This window comes from Euleptes europaea, chromosome 3, assembly GCF_029931775.1.
Source record: "Euleptes europaea isolate rEulEur1 chromosome 3, rEulEur1.hap1, whole genome shotgun sequence".
NCBI classification, from domain to species: domain Eukaryota; kingdom Metazoa; phylum Chordata; class Lepidosauria; order Squamata; family Sphaerodactylidae; genus Euleptes; species Euleptes europaea.
In genome coordinates this window covers 20,323,719-20,349,244 of record NC_079314.1, presented here as the reverse complement: position 1 = coordinate 20,349,244, position 25,526 = coordinate 20,323,719, and the positions used below count along the sequence as shown (strand labels likewise).

Here is a 25,526-nt window from a genome sequence, read left to right as displayed (position 1 = left end):
CAGTGGTTCCCAAGGTGGGCAGTACCACCCTCTGGGGGGCGGTGGGATTACCTAGGGGGGGGCACTAAGAGGCAAGGGGGCAGCAGGGGGCGCTAGAGGTGGGGCCCTTCAACTATGCTGTTCACTAATTTACAATAGATCCAGCTATGGCACCATGCTGGCAAATTTGGTGGAAACTATCAGTATTTCCCCCCCAGACTTTGAAGAGCTGGTACCACTGGATCAAGTTCATCAGTTTTATTGAATAAATTTCCACTAAAAAGTTTTAATTTGATTTTGAACAGAGGTGCAATTAATTGTTACTGTTTTGAACTCTTATTGTTCTTATCTTCTTTAGTGCCTCATACAAAACCCTATTTTGATTGATGCTTTTTGTAGTATAGGGTAGGGGGCGCTGGGGTTGAGTTTGTGGAACCAAGGGGGCGGTGGCCCGAAAAGTTTGGGAACCACTGGTTTAGAGAATAGTGGTACCGCTCCATGAGCACCTGAAGAAGTGAGCTGAGACTCATGAAAGCTCCTACCCTGCCAGAAATTTTGTTAGTTTTAAGGTGCTTACTGGTCTCTTGCTCTTTTCTACAGCTCCATGAGTGGCTCAGAAGAGTTGGGCGGGGAACGGGAATCTTATCTTGCAGAGATTTGCGGACAGAAGGAATACTGTGTTGGGAAAATGCACTGTAGTAGCCACCTCCCCATAGAGCCGTCAGTTTGGGATTGAGCTCCATTAACCATCGTAGTGGAAGTGAGGACCATCTTTTTGGTTGGTCATGAGGTAGATGCCGTTTGCACACATGTAGGCACGAGTCCAGCATCAGGACATGGCTGCCTGTTCACAGGGATAACTTGTTCCTTGGACACTCGCTTGTGTCTCTATGGGATTTGGGTGTGGTCATGCATCCTCTAGCCTGAAAAGATCCCAAGAACTGAAATTCTGTGCCCTTGTAGGACAGGTGACATTGAGACTATCGAACACATATTGCTCAGCTGTCCGTTTTACCATGGGGCTCGTGTTAGACTTATTGATCCCCTGATCAGTGGATTCTCAGACAAGTCGGTTGAGTCCCTGTCTAAGAAGCTTCTGATGGGGGAGACTCCTCATCTTTCACTCCCCACTGCCAAATGTTCCGCCATCGCAAGAAAGTTCTGAGAACCAGCATGGTGTAGTGGTTAAGAGCAGTGGTTTGGAGCGGTGGACTCTGATCTGGAGAACCGGGTTTGATTCCCCACCCCTCCACATGAGCTGCGGAGGTTAATCTGGTGAACTGGATTTGTTTCCCCCACTCCTCCACATGAAGCCAGCTGAGTGACCTTGGGCCAGTCACACTCTCTCAGCCCCACCCACCTCATAGGGTGTCTGTTGTGGGGAGGGGAGGGGAAGGTGATTGTAAGCCGGTTTGAGTCTCCCTTAAGTCGCCATATAAAAACCAACTCTTCTTCTCCTTCTTCTCCTTCTTCTCCTTCTCCTTCTTCTCCTTCTTCTTCTTTTCCTCCTCCTCCTCCACATATGCATAACAAACCAGTGGATGGTGGCCCCCCCATCCAAACTTTGTTATTTCTGCATATGGACTGGGGTGCTAACATTTAGCCTTCTATTTAATTCTCAACCACCCCACCCAAAACCAGGTTTACCTGTCAGAAGGACTTCGTTTATGCCTTTTGTATGAGTTTCTATGTTCAGTAGCCAAACTTGCCCTTGGAACCAGGTAGAACTTTTTATCGAAAAAGCAGACACGTTCGGTACAAATTGAATTTTCCCCGAGGCTGGTTTGGAAGGCGTCATTGAGTCCTCAGGAGCATGTGGTCCCTACGGAAGCCTCAAAGGGACGTGCCTCAGGCAACAGCTCGGTCTTTGAAAGGAGTCATGCTGTCTCTGAGGTAGCCTGAGTTAGGTAATTGTAGACTTTGGACTGTAGGATGGATCTAGTCAGCTTTTCTGCTCAATCTCGCTTAATTCCCCTTCCTTACTATGGTCCCTGTCTCACATGGCTTATGTCCATGCAGGGCCCATGTTGCCTCACAGATCCGTTTGGGTGGTCAAAGGGGGAACCCTTCCTCCCCATAAAAGCTGGTTGGATCCACTCCAATGATCTCAGCCCCCCCCCCCCCCTTAGATGGTAATGTAGTCTTCAAATACAAAACTATGGCTTCTCTTAGAGGCCCCCTATGAGCTAGGGCCCCACACTTCCTTCCCAAAATCCAGGCCTGGTAGCATCAGTGCCTGAATGTGTTCTTCCTGATCTGACTAAACCGTTGTTTTGCCCTTTTGCCTTGGCTTCACTTGGGAGTGTATGTGTGTGTAAGAGAGAGGTTGTCCCTTAGGATCTCCATGTGTTTCTTTCCTGGTCTCTTTTCATAGACAAGTGAACACGTTTCAATTCCACTGGGAATTTGTGGAGGTTGCTGCTTGGTATTTTATTTAAATCATATTGATTAACTGAGCTTGCTCCATTTTTCCTATTGTGTGAATAGTTTTCATTTGCATTTTACAATGGTTGTAAACCTCACTGTGACCAGTTTTTTTCCTTGGAAGCCAATCTATAAATATTGGGGGCCGGGGGTTTGAAATAGTCCACCCCTGAGCTTTCAGCTTGAGAATTCCTGTTTTGATTCCCCTTGTTCCTCATGTGAAATGAACCTATGGCCCTTGATTTCTTTTGCACCGTTTTGTTTCCTTGCACCAAAGTATTCCTGTAAATACATTGTGCAACAAATAAATTGGCATGATGATTTTTTTACAGTATAGATGATATTCATCATGTGCTCAAATGCAGTATAGTTTATGTAGGAAAACTGCTTAACATATGGAATTAATGCACACACGGCTACAAAGCTAAGAATGAAAAATGGAACCCAATTCTGGGAGAGATATCCGAACAAATATAAAAGAAACAAAATGGGGAACACATATACATCCCTAATGACACATACGAGTATGTGTGTGCATCCTACACTTGCACACCTCATGTCTCTAGACCTCATCTCAGCTCTTATGACAGTCCTCTGGGATTTGCCATGTCCATGCTGGCTAGGTGAAGTACTCATGGTACATAAGGGGAAGTGGCCAGATGAGGTCAGGGATTGAGCCCTGGGTCAGCGGGTAATTGTTCCTTTGGGCTCGCTTTAGGTCTTTTAGGTGAAACCAAGGCTGTTGCCAGGGTGCGCCCCCTTCCACATACACAGAGCTGGGTTTTGTCCCACTGAAGAATTCCCTCCCCCTCAAATCCCTTAAGAACATAAGGACATAAGAAAAGCCATGCTGGATCAGATCAAGGCCCATCATGTCCAGCAGTCTGGCCAACCAGGTGCCTCTGGGAAGCACATAACCAAGACGACCGCAGCAGCATTATCCTGCCTGTGATCCACAGCACCTAATACAATGAGCATGCTCCTCTGATCCTGGAGAGAATAGGTATGCATCCTGACTAGTATCCATTTTGGCCATGGATAGCAATATCCATGAACATGTCCACCCCCTTCTTAAAGCCTTCCAAGTTAGCAGCCATCACCACATCCTTAAAGCCTTCCAAGTTGGCAGCCATCACCACATCCCAGGGCAGGGAGTTCCACAATTTAAATATGCATTGTGTGAAGAAATACTTCCTTTTATCAGTTTTGAATCCCTCACCCTCCAGCTTCAGCAGATGACCCCATGTTCTGGTATTATGACAGAGGGAGAAAAGCTTCTCCCTGTCCACTCTCTCCATACCGTGCATAATTTTATAGACCTCTATCATATCTTCCCTTATCCGCCTTCTTTCCAAGCTAAACAGCCCTAAGCTTCTCATAGGGCAGTTGCTCTTCTTTTAAAAATGGAGACATTTCCAGAATAGAAACACTTTTCATCTAAAATCATGGCTGATTCCACTCAAAAGTTCCCTAATTCCACGTAGGGTTACCAGGGGCCCCCTGGCCACCAGCGAGGGATGGGAGAGGGTTGGAAAACTCCTGGAGAGTTGGGGATTGAGCCTGGGGAGGACAAGGACCTCAGTGGGGGTACAATGCCATAGAGTCTTCCCTCTAAAGCATCCATTTTCTCCAGGGGAACTGATCTCTAGTCTGGAGATGAGCTGTATTTCAAGGGGATCCCCTGATCCCATCTGGAGGCAGGAATCCATAATTCCATTTGCCTGATTGGCCCAGCTTTGCCAGCTACGATTCCCTTGCCCCTGATCACTATGGTGGATATCTAAAATATCCCCATTTAGTGACTGTAACTAAGTATTATGGTGTCGGTCAAGGATAAGCATAATCAAAGAACTAACTAGTTATTATTTAGGAAAGATGTTCCTTACAAATGTGTCTAAACTTTGGAACTTTCTTGTTCTTTTTCACCCTTATGTGTTTCTGATGCTAACGATCGATATCCTTGAAAATGCACTTGGGGGTCATTTGAGAGGGTCCTGGAACTTTCTATCGGCAATGAGGCCATTGCTGATTTCCCACTCTTTCTTTTGAACCTACTGAGGAAGGCTGAGATGATTTTTTTTTAAATCCCTCACTCTAATTGCCAGAGGTGTCGTAGGCATGTATATTTGAGGTGGGAAATGCAAATTTTCAAGGGGGTGTGTGTGGAAAAAAAACAACGATTTGACAATAACAAATCCCAAACCAGCCACCAGGTTTCGATAGCTCGTTCAAAACCAGCGTTGTGCCTTTGTCTACCCTCAGGGGCTAGATCCGACCAGTTATTCCATTCAGTGCGACCCAGTTCCCCTCCTCAGTCCAGCACTACGCTGTGTGGGTTTTGTCCACATGAGTCCCACATCTCTTAACCTTTTAAATAATCCCCTGTCTCTTTCTTTCGCCGGCACAGAAGCTGGTAAGATCCAACCTATTATAGTTCTCTTTGGGTACCCTAACATAGACAAATAGCATAAACCGCTTCGATTCTCCAGAGGATAGGTACAGACTTGCACACCGTTATGCATCTCCTGTATGAGCCCATGCGCCAATTTCTGCCTTGATTTGCTGCGGTGGTGAGAACAGCTACTGTTCAGCCTTGTGGTTTTTCCTGCCATAGTCCCGCTTGGTAGAATGAGCTTCCACTTGGAGGTCTTGACCCTTTCCACCTCTTAGAAAGCTTACAAGGTGGCATTTTTAAAGCAGGGTTTTAGTTAACTGTAGGCAAAGTGGGTTTCATGTTCATTTTGTTTCTCGATGACATGGATTGTTATTTTTTAATCTCCTTTAATTGTTTTTGGGTTTTTTTTGGTCGGTGGCGGTTTTGCGCAAGCTGGGTTCGGCCCTTGCTGGCAGCGGGGGAAGATGATTTAATTAACAAAAATAAAATAAATGCAAAGTGACATTGATTTCCACAGGAAGTCGAGCATGAGGGGGTAAAGGCAGGCCTTCACTTTTATTACGCAGGAAGCAAGGGGGAAAGAATCCAACGTTGCAGCATGTCTCCTGTCCTTTTGTTTGATGGTATTTCCTTCTTTTTGTTTGTTGTTCTTGGACAAGTCTTTGCTGAAACCCCCCCCCCTTTGTGCTTTTGATATTTAATTCCTTGGAAACTGTGCTTTCCTCTATCCCGTAATCGTGAAGAGTTTACTTTCAAACTTCTTATCCAGATGTAAGCGTTTGGTCATACAAAAACAGTGTGTCTTGCACGCATTAAGCCACGATGCATGTCGGATGGAGGCCGTGAAAAGTGCTTTCAGGCACTCCTCCTTTCTCTGGGTAGTGTTAAAACAGCGGCAAGGAAACACAGCCGTCTTTCAAAAAGCGAGGGCTTTTTGGTCTGCAGTTTTATCGGCAAGGTGTCAGCACAAGCCCAACCTGATTAAATTCACAGTGGGTAGCCGTGTTAGTCTGTCTGCAGTAGTAGAAAAGGGCAAGAGTCCGGTAGCACCTTAAAGACGAACAAGAATATTTTCTGGTAGGGTATGAGCTTTCGTGAGCCACAGCTAATTCTTCAGATACCAAGCTCATACCCTACCAGAAAATATTTTTGTTAGTCTTTAAGGTGCTACTGGACTCTTGCCCTTTTCTACTACTGATTAAATTTAGCCCTGAACCAAAAATGCCCCTCTAAAGTCACAGCTTCATTCGACAGTTGCAGAGTTGGACATGCGCACCCTTGTGGGAAACTCTCCTATGGATGCTGAACTGCTTCTTGGTCCCAAAAGTTCAGGCCTGAACTTAGGGTTGCCAGCCTCCAGGTACTAGCTGGAGATCGCCTGCTGTTACAACTGATCTCCAGCCGATAGAGATCAGTTCCCCTGGAGGAAATGGCCGCTTTGGCAATTGGACTCTATGGCATTGAAGTCCCTCTCCACCTCAAAAACCTCCTGCCGGTGACGAAGAGGGACCTGGCAACCCTTCCTGAACTGCAACACAGGGCCGGAAGACAGGAAGAGGAAGTTTCACCTTAGACGATAAGGAAACTTCACCCACATAAGGACCACATTGTACACACACCACTGTTAAGAAGCATTTGGGGTCGCGGGGGGAGTCGTTTCACTCCCCACAACCCCAGAGTTTCCCCCCAAATGTTGCGCTGGGTGATGCTTCGTCTAGGGTTCCCAGCTCCAAATTGGGAAATACCTGGAGATATTTGGGGCGGAGCCTCAGGAGGGTGGGGTTTGGGAGGGGGGTGACTCCAATGCCATAGAGTCCAATGGCCAAAGCGGCCCTTTTCTCCTGCTGAATTGATCGCTATCGGCTGGAGATCAGTTGTAATAGCAGGAGATCTCCAGCTGGTACCTGCAGGCTGGCAACCCTAATTATCGGAGATGATCATTTTTTTTCTTTGCACCTTGAACGACTTAACTGGATTAAATCAGCCTAACCCTTCTTGTGTTTCCTCTGAAGGCGATTGCATCTGAAGATTTTTAAAATCTCTTTTCTCCTGCTTTCCTCCTCCCCTTTTTTCGTTGATGTTTGTTGCTTATTAAAGAGTTCTGGTAAACTTGAAAGTTTGCCAGTTGGAGATACTTCGGGCTTAAGATGTGGCTTGACCTGTGTGTTTAGATTGCTTACCTCTGCGCAGAGTTGACAGCCCTTATCAGAAAGAAAAATTTTTTGGGGTTGTTTTTTTGGGGGGTTTTGAGGTGAAGGAAATCTACTTTGATAAGCAGAGGAAAGGTGTGGCTGGCAATAGCTAAAGAGAAGCTTATTTTTGCGCCCTCTGTTTTCTAATTGCCTTTGGACAGGCTGCCTTTTATTTTTATATTTTATTTTTATATTTTTATACTTTCGGTGGGGACTCAGAGCCGTTTACAGCCTCAGTCTCCCCTCCTCCCTTTTAACCTTACAACAACCCTGTGAGGGAGATTACACCGAGAGAGTGATTACGGCAGCATGTGGTTCTGTCAATCGCATTTTATTTCGATGCAATATCAGCTCTGAATAAAAATCAAAGTTAGGTTAAAATAATAAAATAAAATAATAAAAGTTGATGATTCTGGGAGGGATGATTTGAAGAAGAGGAGGAAAGATCTTCTATGAGGAAGCATGCGGTTCTAAAGGGGAGGTGGATTGCTGCGGCTAGAAGTGATCCCATAGGATCTCTGTGTGCAGACTCACGCAGCAGATTAAGTGGGACCATCTCTCCCGATAGGCCCCGCAAAGAGTGTTACATTCAGCGAACAACAACTTGCTGGTAGTACCCGGCCCGAGAAGTGTCCAGCTGTCCTCAACCAGGCCAGGGCGTTTTTGTCCTTGGAGGGAGCCAGCGTGGTATAGTGGTTAAGAACTGTGGTTTGGGTCTGATCTGGAGAACCGGGTTTGATTCCCCGCTCCTCCACGTGAGCGGCAGATGCTAATCTGGTGAACCGGGTTGGTTTCTCCACTCCTCCGCATGAAGCCAGCTGGATGACTTTGGGCTAGTCACAGCTGTCTTAGAGCTCTCTCAGCCCCACCTACCTCACAGGGTGTCTGTTGTGGGGAGGAGAAGGGAAGGTGATTGTAAGCTGGTTTGATTCTTCCTTAAGTGGTAGAGAAAGTTGGCACATAAAAACCTCCTCCTCTTCCTCTTCCTCTCCTTCTCCTTCTCCTTCTTCTCCTTCTCCTTCTCCTTCTCCTTCTCCTTCTCCTTCTCCTTCTCCTTCTCCTTCTCCTTCTCCTTCTCCTTCTCCTTCTCCTTCTCCTTCTCCTTCTCCTTCTCCTCCTCCTCCTCCTCCTCCCCACCCCCCGCCTGGTGGAACTCTCTATCCAGTGAGACCAGGGCCATGCAGGATCTGAGGCCGTTCTGCAGGACTTGCAAGACTGAGATGTTCCACCAGGGCTATGGTTGAGGGTAGCAATGGTTTCCATCATGACTGGCCTCCCTTCCCCTTTCCCTACCATTTCTGGTTTGATCCCCTCCAGGCTGACTGATGACCCATGTGCCAAAGAACTGGGCACCAGTTGGATTTATGGCATTATGGTTTTAATTGCAAATTATATGTTTGTATGTTAATGTAATATGATTGTATGGTGAATGATGTTTTTGTGATGTGGGCTGCTCTGAGTCTGGCTTTGGCTGGGATAGAGAAGGGAATGAATGAATGAATGAATGAATGCAGCGATCTGAATAAATGGAGGATTGGGGTTCTTGGCAATTCTTGGCTCATTTACTAATCATTTACTAGCTGGGGGTAAAGGGTAGACGACTGGGGAAGGCACTGGCAAACCACCCCGTAAACAAAGTCTGTTTAGTAAAAGTCGGGATGTGACGTCATCCCATGGGTCAGGAATGACCCAGTGCTTGCACAGGAGACCTTTACCTTTACACATTTTATCCCACCCTTCATCCAAGGAGTTCAGGGAAGCACAGATGGGTCTCCGTTCCTCCATTTTTACACCCCCCAACAACAACAACCCTGTCAGGTAGGTTAGACTGAGAGGGAGTGATCATCCCAAGGTAACCCAGCGAGCTTCAGGGCTGAATAGGGATTTGAACATGGGCCTCCCACTCTGACACTATAATCACGACACCACATTGGCTTCTTGGGTTTTTTGATGCGGCTTGGATAAAACTTCCCTACTGACTGGCTCTGAAGATAGAGCAGGGGTGGGGAACGTCAGGCCCGGGGGCCGTATAAGGCCCGCGAAATCATTTGGTCTGGCCCTTCATGGGTCCTGGCAGATCTCTAGCTCAGAAGGATGCTGCCCTGCCTGAATCTCTTGGGCCCAGCTGGGGACAGCAGAGCTCAAAAGCGAGTCGCTCTATATGGCAGACACTCGGAGCCATCTCCGGTCGTGCCTCTTGGCTAAATGTTTGACCAAATATAGCAGGCTACTTTTAAAGTTGATAATTTTGTATGGCCCACGAATGATGTTCTAAATATCCAAATGGCCCTTGGCAGAAAAAAGGTTCCCCACCCCTGAGAAAGAGCCACCTTGTGAGACCTGTTTCAATTTCAGGGAGATTTAGAAGTTTACTTCTGCCTTATGGGAATTCCATTTGCATTGGTACCCCCTCCCCAGATTATGGGTCCAATAAGTCTTTCGATCAGGGGTACTCAACCTTTTTGGTCTGAGTGCCCCCAGATTTAGTTCATTTAATTTTACGGTCCTTAGACCAAACATAAAATGTTTTCAGTTACATTGCCTTACCCAAACCGGCAGTATAAAACAGTACTTTTTGGTTAAAACACTGTACAAAATATTACTCTCTTTAAAAACTGGTCAGCAATATAAAATTAAACAATCAACTCTACAACTTTTCATTTTTATTTAGATTTCCTATATTACAAAACGTGGCCACTAACTTTGTTACCTGAGAAAATTCATCCTTAAGAAGGATATTAACTATAATGAATTCAGGATAACCGAGTGCCCCCAGATTTCAGCATCGGCCTGTAAGATTTTGGCATGCTGGCAAACCCAAGGGGGTGGCGCGGTAAGGGTTTTATTTGGGTTGACACACTGGAAGCAAATCTAGTGTGGGTGGCACTGCCTGCACTTCTGTGGCTTCTCTTGAACCCAGCTGGCTGATGCACAGGTCTTGGAACTGGTGACAGGCATAAGCTACGTCCACCATCTTTGCCCTGAGACGGTCTCCCGCAGTGCCGCCAGCGTCTCAGGGTCTCTCCTCGGTTGCTCGATTGCATGCCAAATACCGTGAACTGGCTTGCCGTTGTCTGACACGCGTGCCGGGGGTTGCCCGCACCGGCCGTAGATGATTCATCTGCAGATTGAAAGCGGCAGACCCACTTTCCTCTACGAGATGTCGATTCGCTTCTTCCTGTGGCTCTGTGGCTTTGCGCTGTCAGCAGTACCGACCTTTCTGAAAACTTTACCTCCAACCACGGATGTCGTTTGGCTTTGAAGCTGCGTAGGTTGGCAACGCTATTGTGGTTTAAGATGAGAGCCATCTTCTTGACGCTCGTGTGTTAGTGTTTTCCCTAATTTAAATCTGTTCCGATATGTGCTCAACTGTCCCTCTTGAGTCTCTCTGCCTGTCGCATCTGCTTTTTGCTCTCTGGCTGGTTGCAGTGAAGAACTGAATCCCAAGTTTGGAAGGGTCTAGCAGGGGGAGAACCTCTTCACTGTATCTCCTCAGGTTTCCTCCAAGGGAGAGACTGATTTTCTGGACCCATTTCAATCTGGCTTCAGGCTGGGATTTGGAACAGAGACTGCTTGGGTCACCCTGGTTGATGACCTCTCCCGAGAACTAGATGGGGAACATGGTAGTTCAGCCATCCTTGGATACGCTCGTGTGTTAGCATTTTCCCTGATTTACAATAACTTGCCCGTGGAGCAGAGTGGTAAGCTGCAGTACTGCAGTCCAAGCTCTGCTCACGACCTGAGTTCGATCCCGATGGAAGTCGGTTTCGGGTAGCCGGCTCAAGGTTGCCTCCGCCTTCCATCCGAGGTCAGTAAAATGAGTTCCCAGCTTGCTGGGGGTAAAGTGGAGACAACTGGGGCAGGCAATGGCACACCACCCCATAAACACAGCCTGCCTAGTAAACGTCGGGATGTGATGTCACCCCATGGGTCAGTAAAGACCTGGTTCCTGCACAGGGGACTACCTTCACCTTTCACAGTTCATTCTTTTGTTTCAGTCCTGGTAGTTGCACTATGTTGCTAACAGATTTACACAGAAGAGAAATGTATATGAGAGAGCAGGACCTCGATGCCCTAGAGTCCACTTTCCATAGTGGCCATTTTCTCCAGGTGAACTGATATCTGTTGAGTACCCAACAGTCAAGAAAAAGTCAACATCCAAGGCCAAAGGTTATACAATATAAAAGTTATGTCAATACAAGATATGTTTCTATTTATTACAAGCTAAAATCAATAACATATATAAGGCACTGCAATAGACTACCTAACCAACAGGCTCATGTACACTTACAGCACAAATAGACATAAAAACACAGAATTTTGTGTTTTTATATCTATTTATGTTGTATGTGTACATGAACCTGTTGGTTTGGTAGGCTATTGCAAGACCTTATATATGTTATCGATTTTAGCGTGTAATAAATAGAAACATATCTTGTATTGACATAACTTTTATATTTTATAACCTTTGGCCTTGGATGTTGACTTTTTCTTGACCTTTGGGTACTTTAGTCTGTTGTTTTTAGGGTTAAGTCCCCCCCTTTGTTGTTGGTGGAACTGATTTCTGTTGCCTGGAGATCAGTTGTAATAGCGGGAGATCTCCAGCCACCACCTGGAGGTTGGCATCCCTACAGGCAGGGCAGTTTTTGATAATGCTGATTTTTTTAAAAACAAACATATAGCCTGAATGTGGGGACAGCAGACAGCTATAGAAATTGATTGAGAGTACTCAGAGATTTAAAAGTTGATGTCTGTACCACACCGTGCAATTTTTCATTCCTCTGTCGCTGACATGTGGAATGTTCCCCCCCCCCCCCGCCCTAAGTAAGGGCAGGAAGAGTCTGACCTATACAATTAAGCTCTCTTGGTTTTTAAGTCCATTAGACAGGACTTCTTGTTCCTGATTTCTTGTTCCTGGTGGAAGGAAAGCGGAACAGGGAGGAGACTCCTTAGAATAAGAAGTGCCGCCTGCTCGAGTATGTCTTTCTGCTGTAGAACGTTTCGATTGTCCTTGACGTCCGTGAGCGGACAATACAAATCTGTCGAGCACGTGCAATCTTTGAGATTCATGAGCCTTTTCCCTACCCCCTAATTTGATCCTGGAGTTAAGTGCTACGTAGAGATAATATGACTGCAGGAAGCTGTCCTCTTTTGAGACAGAGCTTGTCTCCCTTGATCGATGGCGGCTCTCCAAAGTCTGAGGCTGAGGACTCTTCACAACACCTCCCATCGTGTCCTTTTGCCTGGAGATTCCAGGGGTTGAAGCTGGGACGTTCTGTGTGCAAAGCATGTTCTCTGACCTATGGCTCCTCTCCCAAATGCTTAGTGTACCTTGGGCTCCTAGGAACACCTGATCCTTGGCTCAGGCTCATAGCTGCTTATTAGCCACCTAGTCGTGATCTGTGCCTGGTTAGGAGACAACATGGGAATCCTGGCTCCATCTCCTGGTAGATTCAACATCTGAAGCATAAGGAACAGGGCTGCGCCCATATGAAGCAAATCTGTCCATCAGGGAGAAGATGCTGCCTAACATGAGATGTGAACACTGGCCAGTCTCCTAGGGTGGACTCAGCAAACTTGGAGCTGCTTGGTAACTCCTTAAAAACACAGGGAGACGTTTGGGGTGATAGCGATCGGTGGCTCTCTTGACACACTGGGGTTGCCGCTTCGTTGAGGAAGAATTCTTCCATTCCAAGGGACATTTCAGGGGTGCCTTCTGTATCTGATGGGGACATTTGTAGGTGAGGTTAGACCCTTCCCTGACATGTGGATGATGGGGCATGGTTCTTAAGGAGGAGTTAACCCTCCCATGCTTCGATTAGCCTTGTCATGCCCACAATCATTCATAGCTAAAGAGGAGGTTCTTTTGTTTTATCGGCTTGGCCCGTTTCTACCTGGTCAGCCATGGGAAAAGACCCACAGTTTCCAGAGGACAACCCAGATCAGGTTGAGTGGGAATAGATCCATGGGTTAGCAGCATGTGCTGCAGGGAGCTGTTGACAACTAGAATCATAGAGTTGGAAGGGGCCATACAAGCCATCTAGTCTAACCCCCTGCTTAATGCAGGATCAGCCTAGAGCATCCCTGACAAGTGCTTGTCAAACCTCTGCTTAAAGACTGCCAATGAGGGGGAGCTCACCACCTCCCTAGGTAGCCGATTCCACTGTTGAACAATTCTTACTGTAAAAAATTTCCCCCTAATATCCAGCTGGTACCTTTCCTCCCGCAATTTAAACCCATTATTGTGAGTCCTATCCACTGCTGCCATCAGGAACAGCTCCCTGCCCTCCTCGAAGTGACAGCCCTTCAAATACTTAAAGAGAGCAGTTGTGTCCCCCCTCATCCTCCTCTTCTCTGGACTAAACATTGGGCTGGAGAACCAGTTGGGCTGGAGGACAGTAAATGCCTCTAGCTGCCAGGTGTGCAGCTGGGCTCTCGATGTCCACCTTCCTTGAACCTGGGAGAGACCTGTGGGTGCAGGACTGGCCTACTGGCACTTGAGTGGGAGCCTACTGTGATAAAGAAGAGAGAGATCTTGCCCTGGAGGCGCTGGGGCTATTTGGGGGGGGGGGCTTCTTACCCCGTGAGAAGTCTTCTTCCTCTGAGGAGTCTTCCTCCCAAGTTGATGCTCGGCCTGGGCAGGTCCTGGCCCACCCACTCATTTTCCTAATTCAGGTCCCATCCTTTAAATGGAAACTGTCCCAAATTATAAGTCATCATCATCGTAACTTTATTACGGTCATTGACCAGTATTACAGAAAAAAAAGGAAAACAGCCATTCAATCCAATGACAGTGTCATTCGAGTCATAAAACTTTAAAAAATGAACCCTTCAACCCTTTACGCCCGTTTAACCTGCCATGGTTTTCTTTTCTTTCCCCCCGGATCCTACTTATCAAAAAGCAGAGTTGGGCTACTTGGCATGATAATCTGATGTTTTTTGTCCGATAACAGAAAATCCAGTTTAATTTCATCGGTTTCATCAGAAATCCTATCTAACAGAGGCTTGAACATTTTTAATCCAACCGCCTTATAATAAGGGACATCTCAAGAACATATGTTCCGTTCTTTCCATCTCACCCAACGCACATGACCACCATCTTTCTGCGTGCGGAATCTGCTTAAATCTACCTTTCAGCACCACAGAGGAAAATGCCCAAATTATAGGTCTGATTTGTGCTGGGGGGGGGAGAGTCTCGGGGGGGGGGTTAAGTAGTCTTCCAGTGCAACATCTGGCTCCATCCTGGCTGCCGCTCTGTCTTCAGCCTTTGTGGGGGTCACCCCTCTGCAGACTCTGCTTGGACCGGCTGTTGTTCCTGTTGTGTAGATAGATGTTCGGAACCCTTTTGGGTTAAATGACCCACAAATGACCCCGTTTGTTAACAAGGTTGGCGTGTGTCGGCGTCCCTTGGCTGTCTTTTTCTCCTTCTGGCTTTCCCGCAAGTGAACTGGTTGCATGTCACTACCTCTTTGGTCAGCGGAGCAGTAGCTGGCTGTCCAAAGGTTGCAGATGTTGTCCATCAGCTCTCGAAGCCAGCTGGGGGTTTCTCGAGGTTTATGGATTTCGTGACTTCCTTGTTGAAACAAACTGTATGGCGATTGGAACGATGTCCTTCTCAGACTTATGGGGAGCCAAGCGGTTGCACCCTTTCATCTCGGGTTCGGTTGTATCGATTTCACATCCGTCACCAAGCCCTACCAGGAGAGGCTGAGGGAGTTGGGAATGTTTAGTCTGGAAAAGAGGAGGTTGAGCTGGGACATGATTGCTCTCTTTAAGTACTTGAAGGGCTGTCACTTAGAGGAGGGCAGGGAGCTGTTCCTGTTGGCAGCAGAGGATAGGACTTGCAATAATGGGTTTAAATTACGAGCGGAAAGGTACCGGCTGGATATTAGGAAAGTTTTTTTACAGTAAGAGTTGTTCGACAGTGGAATCAGCTACCTAGGGAGGTGGTGAGCAGTCTTTAAGCAAAGGCTGGACAAACACTTGTCAGGGATGCTCTAGACCAGTGGTTCTCAACCTTTTTCCAACCGTGGCCCCTTTCCGACCTTGTTTCCTTCCTGTGGCCCTCTGTCCTACCAGTAGAAAGGTAGCTATTTAAATGTTTTGTTTGTAAATAGCCAAGGAACAAAGAAGCATAAAGAGCCACATAAAATGCACTTACGCAGTTCTTATTGGGAAACTGAAATTTACGAAAAAAATACCCCACAAAAAGGGAATATAATGCTCTAATAAACAACAGTGTTCACAACAAAGGGAGAACAAAGCCTCTACCACCATTGCACAAGATTACAGTGATACAAAAATCCACAGTTGCAAATGATGCATAGAAGTGCAATGAAGACAGTCATGTGTTAGGTATCAGTTGACTGAAGGTACAAATTGTATTTCTTTTCTGTTTTCTTTTCTCGGTCACTTCTCTGTTTTCTTCACTTCTCACTTCCCTCTGTGGCCCCATAGTCTTGTGCCATGGCCCCCCATTTACGTATTTTTCACCTGTGGCCTCCTTGGATTATCCTGCCCCCCCCAGGGAGGGAGCATATGTCCCCAGGTTGAGAACCACTGCTTTAGGCTGATCCTGCATTGAGCATGGGGTTGGATTAGATGGCCTATATGGCCCCTTCCAACTCTGTGATTCTATGAAGAATCAAACTGGCTTACAATCACCTTCCCTTCCCCTCCCCACCACAGACACCCTGTGAGGTAGGTGGGGCTGATAGAGTTCTGAGAGAACTGTGACTAGCCCAAGGTCACCCAGCTGGCTTCATGTGGAGGACTGGGGAATCAAATTCGGTTCTTCAGGTTAGAATCCACTGCTCTTTACCACTACACCCCGCTGGCTCTCATAGGTGGGGGGAGGTGACGGTAGAAGGAAAGGCTTGGCCCCCCTCCTGCCAAACTTTAAATACACCCTTTTCACCTCCCACTTTGTAGGAATTTGGCAGAAGTTTGATCTCTGTGGCTCTTGAGAGGTTATGGTAGGACATACTAATATATGCATAGCAGGAAAGGTTTCTTTTCCTGAAATAGGACAAATTTAGTTATTAAAGCATCAAGGAGGTCGTATTAAATTGCATTGGGAGACAGTGTTAGTAGCTGCCTGGCCAAGAATGCACAAATGATGTTCACTCAAAACATCAGTTTTATCTTTTATAAGTTCTCGGAGCCATTAGCTCATTTTATATTCAGGCCAAGGGATCAAATACGACTTGGGGGGGGGGGTTGGGAGGAAGACATCAGCCGTGGAAACTTTGGCCTGGTAATCTTGCTGAAATGATAAGACATTACCGTCTGTCTGCAGATTTCCTCTTCTCCCTGGTAGACACAGAAAGTCTAGATTTTTGCGATATGTCGCAAGGAAATAGCCGCCTATTGGTCCTGCCGAAGCAGCCTCTGTTGACCTGTGTCACCAGAGATATTGGGGAAGTGTTGATGCGAGGGGTCACATCTGGAACTGCAAATCTAGCAGCTGCCTTCCTATGGTTTCTGGCTAGACTGCAGATGGTTCTGTCGAGGCAGATTCCCTCCAGAGAACACCATAGGCCTCTGAGACTGCTGTTAGTGAGGCAGGGAGGGGCCGTGGCTCAGTGGGAGAGCATCTGCTTTGCATGCAGAAGGTCCCAGGATCATTCCCTGGCATCTCCAGTTCAAAAGATCAGGGAATAGATGATGTAAAAGACCTCTGCCTGAGATCCTGGAGAGCCCGCTGCTAGGCCATTTATGCAGGGACGTTTCCCCGTGGTAACCCTGGCTGACTGCTTTGGGGCTTCCTTGTGTTTATGCATGCCTTTTCTGCCTGTCAGAGGTCACCTTGCTTTCCCCGTGTATTTTACCCATGTTTTCCAGATGCTGTTTTAGCCAGAATCTGGAAAATGCAGGCAAAACATGCGGGGAGAGTGAGACGACCTCTGACGGGAGGATAAGGCATGCATAATCAAAAGGAAGCCCCGGAGCGGTCGGCGGGGGTGACCGCGGAGAAATGATCCTACATAAAAGGTCCTAGAGAGAGCTAGCATGGTGTAGTGGTTAAGAGCGGTGGTTTGGAAGGGTGGACTCTGATCTGGAAAACCAGGTTTGGTTTCCTCACTCCTTCACATGAAGCCAGCTGGGTGACCTTGGGCTAGTCACAGCTCTCTCAGCCCCACCTACCTCACAGGGTGTCTGTTGTGGGGAGGGGAAGGGAAGGTGATTGTAAGCCAGTTTGATTCTTCCTTAAGTGGTAGAGAAAGTTGGCATATAAAAACCAACTCTTCTTCCTTTACTCAGCGTAGGCAATGCTGACCTTGAAAGACCAATGGTCCAACTCAGTATAAAGCAGATTCATATGTGTTTTTAGGGGAAGAACGTCCCAGATTCTATCCCTGGCAACTCCAGTTATCTGATTGGGTAGTAGGTGATGTGAAGGACCTCTGCATGAGACCCTGGGATAAAGGATCTCAGTAGAAAAACTGCATGTTCTTTCACTGTCAAAGATATTCACAAGTGTACGGGGCAGGTTTAGGAGCGCAAATGTGCTCCTCCTGTACATCCATGCCCCACCCGTGCTGATTCTTCACTAGTTTGCACTGCACTGATATGCCAGCAAAGAAAGCTGGCTGGGATATTGTGTATCGTTTCAGACCTCCATTTTTGGTCGGCCAGCGTGGTTTAGTAGTTAGGAGCAGTGGTCTCTAATCTGGAGAACCGGGCTTGATTCCCCACTCCACATAAGCGGCGGACTCTAGTCTGGTGAACCAGTTTTGTTTCCCCGCTCCTACACATGAAGCCTGCTGGGTGACCTTGGGCTAGTCACAGTTCTCTTAGAGCTCTCTCAGAACTCTCTCAGCCCCACCTACCTCACAAGGTGTCTGTTGTGGGTAGAGGAAGAGAAGGCGATTGTAAGCCTGTTTGAGTCCCTTAAAAGGGTAGAGAAAAATTGGGGTATAAAAACCCAGTTCACCAGATTAGAGTCTGCCGCTCATGTGGTGGAGTGGGGAATTAAACCCGGTTCTCCAGATTAGAGTCTACTGCTCTGAACCATTACACCACGCTGGCTCTTCTGATGTGATCTGATGAGATCAGGCTAGCCTGGGCCATCCAGGTCAGGACACGTCAACCATAGTTGGTTTAATTTAAGGATAATTTTGCATGACGTCTACATTGAGTCATTGACCCCTGACCCTCAAGAGAAGCTTTTTCCACCAGTGCCAAGGAGCTGCAAGAAGGGGCTGGGAAAGCCCCGCTGTGGAAGAAGACCTCTGCTCGCGGTTCCTTGGATTTCTCTCTTTGAACTCTAGCCCCGAAGGAGACAAGGCTGCTTTCATCGGCCTGTTTCCTAGTACAGTTTGCATCGCGTAGGCAACCGTGATCCTGTGCTGGATTTCCCCCGCGGGGAGCCGTTGCTTCTTTTGTGAGAGTTTTGGAAAGTATTCTGGGGGCCCCTCCCTGTGGTTCACTGGGAAAACGTCCAAGTGCGAGTTTCACAGTCCCAATGCAAACCTCAAGGGGGGTGGGTGGGGAAGGGGGCCAGGCCCAAAGGCATTTTCCATTGCTGACCTGGGAATCATGGTTTGTTTTGTTTTCATGCTCGCTCAGCATTCGTGTGCAAAAGTTCTGCAAGGGATTTCGTTCTTGTTTTGTCCGTTTCCCTGAAGCTTGTGGCTCTGATCTCACACAGAGGGGGTGCGGCGTGGCCTCTTGGAGCCTGACAAAATCCCATAGCCCCAGGGGTCTCCGCCCACACAAAGATGATCTGCTCCGATTTGGGCCGAAGAGCCAAACTTTCGAGGATTTCGCTGGGAAAGTTTGGGTTGCGTTTTCGGTGTCTGAAAATCCACCTGTTTCTCATTAAGGAAAAGGCAAGAGGGCATAATTTACAACCCATTAGCTTTTGAGTGAACTGCTGGAATAAGTGAACCGAAACGCTAGACTGATCCCACCTGGCAGGAGGAACAAGAGGCCAATTTTCTTTTCCCGGTTCCATTTCTGTCTGTTTCTGTTAGGGCCGGTGTGACGTTTATTGCATGTGATTTTCCAACTTGTGGGAAAATGCAGGCTAGACCCAAGGTGAAATTCCCACTCATCCATGAAGCTCACTATGAGACCTCAGTCTGACCACTCGCTCACAGCCTAGCCTACCTCACAAGGTGCTTGTGAAGATAAAATGGAGGAGGGGGAGAATGTCTCCTTGAAGGAAGGGTGGGATGAAGATATAATGGAAAACTTACACTTCTCCACATAATATTCCATAGCCCAAGGTCACCCAGCTGGCTTCATATGTAGGAGTGGGGAAACCAACCTGGCTCACCAGATTAGCATCCAGTGCTCATGAGGAGGAGTGGGGAATCAAACCCGGTTCTCCAGAATCCACTGCTCCAACCCACTGCTCTTAACCACTACACATCTTCAACACACACACCTGGCACTTTTGAAGATGGTGCAGCAAGCAGCACATACTCTCCAGTTACTCCCATTTCTAGTGAGGGGGTGTCTTCCCGCAAGAGGTTGGGAGCCACGCCATCCGCTGTCTCCACAACTCATGTCTGTGAGTTGCCCCAAGATGTTGCTGAATAGCTGCTGTGGATCTTTGAAGGGGGGGGGCTCTCCCACGGCAGCTGCTCAAACCAACAATGCTCTCCCCCACCCCATAGCAGCAACCAGGAAGAGATGAGGGATCTCCTCATTCACAGACAAAACATGCCCATCATTCTACATGGATGTACGTTTCAACAAAGAATGGATCCTAGCTGCTTGGGCAGGAACTCTCCAGCTTTTATTTACGAGAACACAACTTGCAGAAGGTCCCAGGTTCAATCCCCGCCTGGCATCTCCAGTTAAAGGGACTAGGCAGGTAGGTGATGTGAAAGACCTCTGCCTGAGATCCTGGAGAGCTGCTGCCGGTCTGAGTAGACAAGACTGACTTGGGTGGACCAAGGATCTGGTTCAGTATAAGGCAGCTTCATGTGTTCTTCCCAGACACCACCAGGAGGCAAATGGCCTCTGCTGCAAGCGTTAACTCTTCCTTAACTGTTACATCCTTTGTAACTCTTTACCACAGCAGCAAACTTCATGAAGCTCAGGGGCTAGCTAGTACTGGATTGAAACCTCTCTTGTGAATGGGGGTAGTCTCAGCCAATGGCCTGCCCCGGGCTCCATGCTTGGGGGAGTGCTGTTCACCCATGGCTCACCCCCCCTCAGGAGACGGTGAATAAGAAGAGCGTATTCCGGTTATCGCTCGCATCTGCCCCATCTGGGGCTCAAGAAGCTGGCTTCTGGTAGCAGTGGTCGCATGGGCCACCTCGCTTGGCCCCAGCATGGATTTAGCAGAGGTGGAGGGGTTCCTGGACTTTTACTCTGGGCCCCAGAATCTGCTTGCGAACCGTCTACGTTGACTTCCATGATGGAAGAAAGGCTCGATTGACTTTTCCTATGCCCACCTCTCTTCTCGAAACCTCACAAATTCTGAAGAAGAAGAGCTAGTTTTTATATGCCGGCTTTCTCTACCACTTAAGGAAGAATCAAACCGGCTTACAGTCACCAGCGTGACGCAGGGGAGCCAGCAGGGTGCAGTGGTAAAGGGTGGTGGTTTGGAGTGGTGGACTCTGATCTGGAGAACCAGGTTTGATTCCCCACTCCTCCATGTGAGTGGCAGAGGCGAATCTGGTGAACTGAATTTGTTTCCCCACTCCTCCACATGAAGCCAGCTGGGTGACCTTGGGCTTAGGTGGGGCTGAGAGAGTTTTGAGAGAACTGTGAGAAGCCCAAGGTCACTCAGCTGGCTTCATCTGTGTGTGTGTGTGTGTGTGTGTGTGTGTGTGTGTGTAAAACGTGCCGTCAAGTTGCACCCGACTCATGGCGACCCCTTATGAGGTTTTCAAGGCAAGAGACTAACAGAGGTGGTTTGCCAGGGCTTTATCTTTAGGAGTAGGTCCAACCAAGTTCACCAGATTAGCGTCTGCCGCTCATGTGGAGGAGTGGGGAATCAAACCTGGTTCTCCAGATTAGAGTCCATCGCTCTACACCACGCTGGCTACACACCATCCTGCATTTGCGTACGATCTTCGCGTACAAGGCGCAATATCGAACGGCCCCCCATGGCATTGCAGATGTGCCCTGTGTCTCCAGTCAGAACAGTTGCTGGAATGATGAAGCATTGATCTGCTTCCAAGCTCCTCTCCTTTCTCCATGTCATGTCTGTCGGTCGATTGTTCCAAGTGTTGCTGGCACACGTCCAGTCGATCCCAGCTGTGCCAAGTCTTTTTGGCAGAAATCTCCGCTGGCGCGGGAAAGGGCATAAAGGACGCTGGTCTCTGCCCTGGTGAAGCAAACCCACAAGAACAAGGAGGGAGGCTAGTCACCTCCTGTCTGGGGGAAATCTCCTGAATGCTGTCAGCTTAAAATGCCCTCGTTTCAAAGCGGCCCTTATGGGAAGGCGTTCCTTTGTTGTGTCTTAAAAATCTGTTCCCGTTTATTCCAGCGAGTGATCAGCTGGCGAGGATGTGAGCAGCTTTCTAAGCTGTCTTTGGCGCCACTTCCGCGTTAAGGAGTGAACACGGGCTCACCCAAAGAGGACAATGGCAGAGGGGGACCCCGGGGGGCTTAAAATGTCATTTTGTAGAAATTCAAAATTGCAATTTGACCTTCTGCATTAAAAAAAACCCAAACTAATTCTGTTTCACTGTGGAGGATAAAATCGCGGTCACATTTGGTGGCAAAGACTTGAAGGTAGCAAGAAAAAAGTGGCTAATTTCACAGTAGCTTATCGTGGCAACAGATGAAGTTTTTTATTTATTTATTTGGGCATTTTTTATTCCACAGGGAGCCACAGTGGTTTACAATATAATTCTTCCCTCCCTCCTTTTATCCTCTGAACAACAAACCTGACAGGTGGGTTAGGTTGAGAGAAAGAGAGAGAAAGAAAGAATGGCTGGCCCAAGGTCACCCAGTGAGCTTCTGTGACTGGCAGGAATTCGAACCTGGGTTTCTCAGGTTCTGATCTAACCATTGTACACCAATACATCATAAAAGAGATCAAATGTAAAATTTTTCCAAATCGTTACAGACTCTCGATCTGCCATTAGCGATCTGAGATAATTTTATTACATCAGTTTTGTTGTTTTTAGCTAGCCAGGTAGATAGCAGGAAAGGGATTGTATATACGAGTAGGGCCCCCGCAAAACTCGCCCGGGGGGGGGGAATCCCATCGTCCCCCCTTGCTGAGCCCACCGAGGCTGCCACCTCCCCCACAGACCAGATTGGGCAAGCCCGAAGTTGTCCCAGGCTCCCCTGCCACCACCTCCAAGGGCCGGATCGGGTGAACCCGGAGTTGCTGTGGACACATTTGCCCCTTCCTGCTTCTCACGAGACCATTCTGCCCACAGAATAAAAGAGCTGGAGAATCCACAGCCCCTTTTCCAGTAAGTCTTGGGTTACTCGCTCTGCCAGACTGCAGGAGATGTCGTCTACTGATAGCAACCGAGCGGGTTGACCCAGGACTCTGGGATACAAAGGAACGCCTTGCCAAATGGTCCCTGTTGGAGAGTAATTAAGAGTAACACAAGTACAAGAGGCCACTGCAAGTAGTGTAGCATGGGCGTGTGTGAGTAAAGGCAGAAATTACTGAGCGGCAGGCAGAGGCTTTGGATGATGTTCAAAGCAAGGGGGCTGGGATATGCGTGGCAACGCATTGCTTTCGTAAACTGTCACTCGGATGCTGCCCAAGCAAAATGGTGAGACCACACTTAGACGATTGTGTACAGTTCTGGCCACCACACCTAAAAAAGGATATTGCAGACCTTGGGTGACCTTGGGCTAGTCATAGTTCTCTCAGAGCTCTCTCAGCCCCACCTACCTCACAGGGTGTCTGTCGTGGGGAGGGGAAGGGAAGGAGATTGTGAGCCGGTTTGATTCTCCTTAAAAGGTAAAGAAAATTGACATATAAAAACTAACTCTTCTTCTTCAAGTAGGTAACAGCCTGAGAGCCAGCGTGGAGTAGTGGTTAAGAGCAGCAGACTCTAATCTGGAGAACCGGGTTCGATTCCCCACTCCTCCACATGAAGCCTGCTGGGTGACCTTGGGCCAGTCACAGTTCTCTGATATCTCTCTCAGCCCATGCGGAGGCAGGCAATGGCAAACCACCACTGAACATCTCTTGCCTTGAAAATCCTATGGGGCTGCCATAAGTGAGCTGTGACTCGCTGGCACTTTCTGCCACCAGATAACAACCCACCTCTTCTATTTTTGACTGTTCGCCCTGAGAGTTTGGAAATCCAGTGACTCAAAGTGGGACTGGGGAGCCTGTGTTCAAATCAGCCCCGTAGGTCACTGGGTGACCTTTAGCCAGTCGTATTCTCTCTGCTTAACTTATTTTACAGGGTTGTTGGCAGAATAAAATAGAGGAGGAGGATGTCACCCCAAGTTTGTCAGAGGGAATGGGGAGATTTTATTCCCCTAGAAGTGAGGCAAAACCCCTGACAGTTCAGGTCAGGCCCTGATATCTGGCAACTTTACTGACCAGGCTGAACCATTTTCCATGGTGATGTGTTGTGGGGAGGGGCCGTGGCTCGGTGCAAGAGCATCAGCTTGGTCTGCAGAAGGTCCCAGGTTCAATCCCTGGCATCTCCAGTTAAAGGGACTAGGCAAGTAGGTGATGGGAAAGACCCCTGCCTGAGACCCTGGAGAGCCGCTGCCAGTCTGAGTAGACAAGACTGACTTCGATGGACCAAGGGTCTGATTCAGTATAAGGCCGCTTCATGTGTTCATTTGTTTATCTCTTGATAAGAAATAAAAAATTGTGTCTAATGACTGCAAAGGCTGTAGGGAAACCTGGTTCCCATTGAAACTCAACTAAGCCCAAGGGCTCATTTTATCAGTTTCTCCAGCTCTCTAGAAGCCCACTTTAAATTTTCTCTACATATATGATATTAATTGCAGCAATTTTTGCCATGTGAACGGAGACACTGTGTGTTTGTGTGTGTTTGACAGAGAGAGACAGAATGACGCAGTAAGGAAATGTGCCCATTTCTGATGGCGAGCTTCCTCATGCTAACAGCTCCCCGTGTGGTGATAGCTACCCCGTGGAGTGCTTTAGAGGAACTTTAATGCGTGTAAATTGGCCGTCTATATTTTCCGGCTCAAGCATATGGTTTATCGTGTCTGGGCCGGCATATACGAGCTGGAAAATACACGAAGTGATTTCATTTTGCTTTTAACACGTTTTAGAGCATATCTTTATAATCCCGGCGCCGTGGGACGCAGGATGGTGGGATACAGGCTGACACTAAATTAATTCACCGAGCCGGTTTTACCAAACAGCTTTTGACGCTTTGCAGGAGTTTAGCACTTTAGATGTGAAGCGAATTTCAAACCATGGGTTGTAGCATGTCAAACCCACGGTTCTCGTAGTAATTCATTTCCTAGCCTCTTGTAAATGAATCCCTTCTAAAGTAGAACTCATAGCGAGCATGAATGTCCAGATAGATGTGATTGGACCGCAGGGGGATTCAGTTTGGGGTGATAGTGCGGGGGGGGGGGGGCTTTGCTTATTTCCCCACTATCATTTGTTTCCTCCCCACACTTTTTCTAGGGCTAATAGCAGCACAAGGAACTCAGCGCGTTTGTGTTGGCTTTGATCGGTAGAACCATGTCCAGAAGGAGAGGTTCCCACAACACACATTGCTCAGCCTTATACTGGGGGCATTGCAGTCCCTGTGTGGCTATTTATTGCCTTTCAAGAATACTTGGAGGATATGATCGTGGGCCTCCCAGAATCTCATTTAACTTTGAAAACCTTATTCCTTCCTTTCCCTAGATTTAACAGCCATTGGCTATTCATCTACCCTTTCACACTTTAAAAAAAGGGGTCAAATGAAAATTATTATTTTTCTTGACGCTATAAAGAGAAAAGTTGCCACATGTCTCACGCAATTCACCGATCTACTTGACAGCAGATAACGCAGTATCCGCTTCTCAGAAAGTGTCATTAGCTGTTTAATCCAGGGAGCGATATATTTATTTAGTGCAGTCTTATTTTGTGAACATGCTAAAACAATGTGGGCTAGGGAGTCTACTTGATTCTATCCCCACCATGGGAACACTGAGGTCTAAGGCTAAAGGCATAAATTACTCGGGCATCAGACTAACACAAATGATCAGGAACTTAAAATCATTTCTGTTGAATGGGAATACTTTCTTGGATCCAGTTGGAGACTTTGCTTTTCCGAAAAGGGCGCCAGTGTTCTCGATCTCCTTCCAAAATGTATTGCCCTTAGTAAAGTTACAGGTAGCATCTGATATATTAACCAGCAATCATTTCCCACTGCAATTATATTTTGAATTGAAAGATCTCCCACACACCAGTAAGGAAAAAGTAATTGTCCAGAGGAAAACTCTATTGGAATGAACTAACTAACCCCGTGTACACTTTTTGGGTTGAATTCTAGCACCTTTTCCTCTCAGGACGTTGTCACTTGTACAGTGGTAAAGAATGTCCCCAAAGTACAGCCACTTAACACGTACAGTTCATTGTATTTTCTTTTTTAAGCGATTGGGTAGAAAATAGA

General features: G+C 47.5%; 1 protein-coding gene across 1 annotated transcript in view; it reads left to right on the top strand.

Annotated features, from left to right (window-relative positions):
• Positions 1-25,526, top strand: part of HIVEP3 (HIVEP zinc finger 3) — a 58,236-nt gene that overhangs the window by 6,651 nt on the left and 26,059 nt on the right. The window lies entirely within an intron of this gene.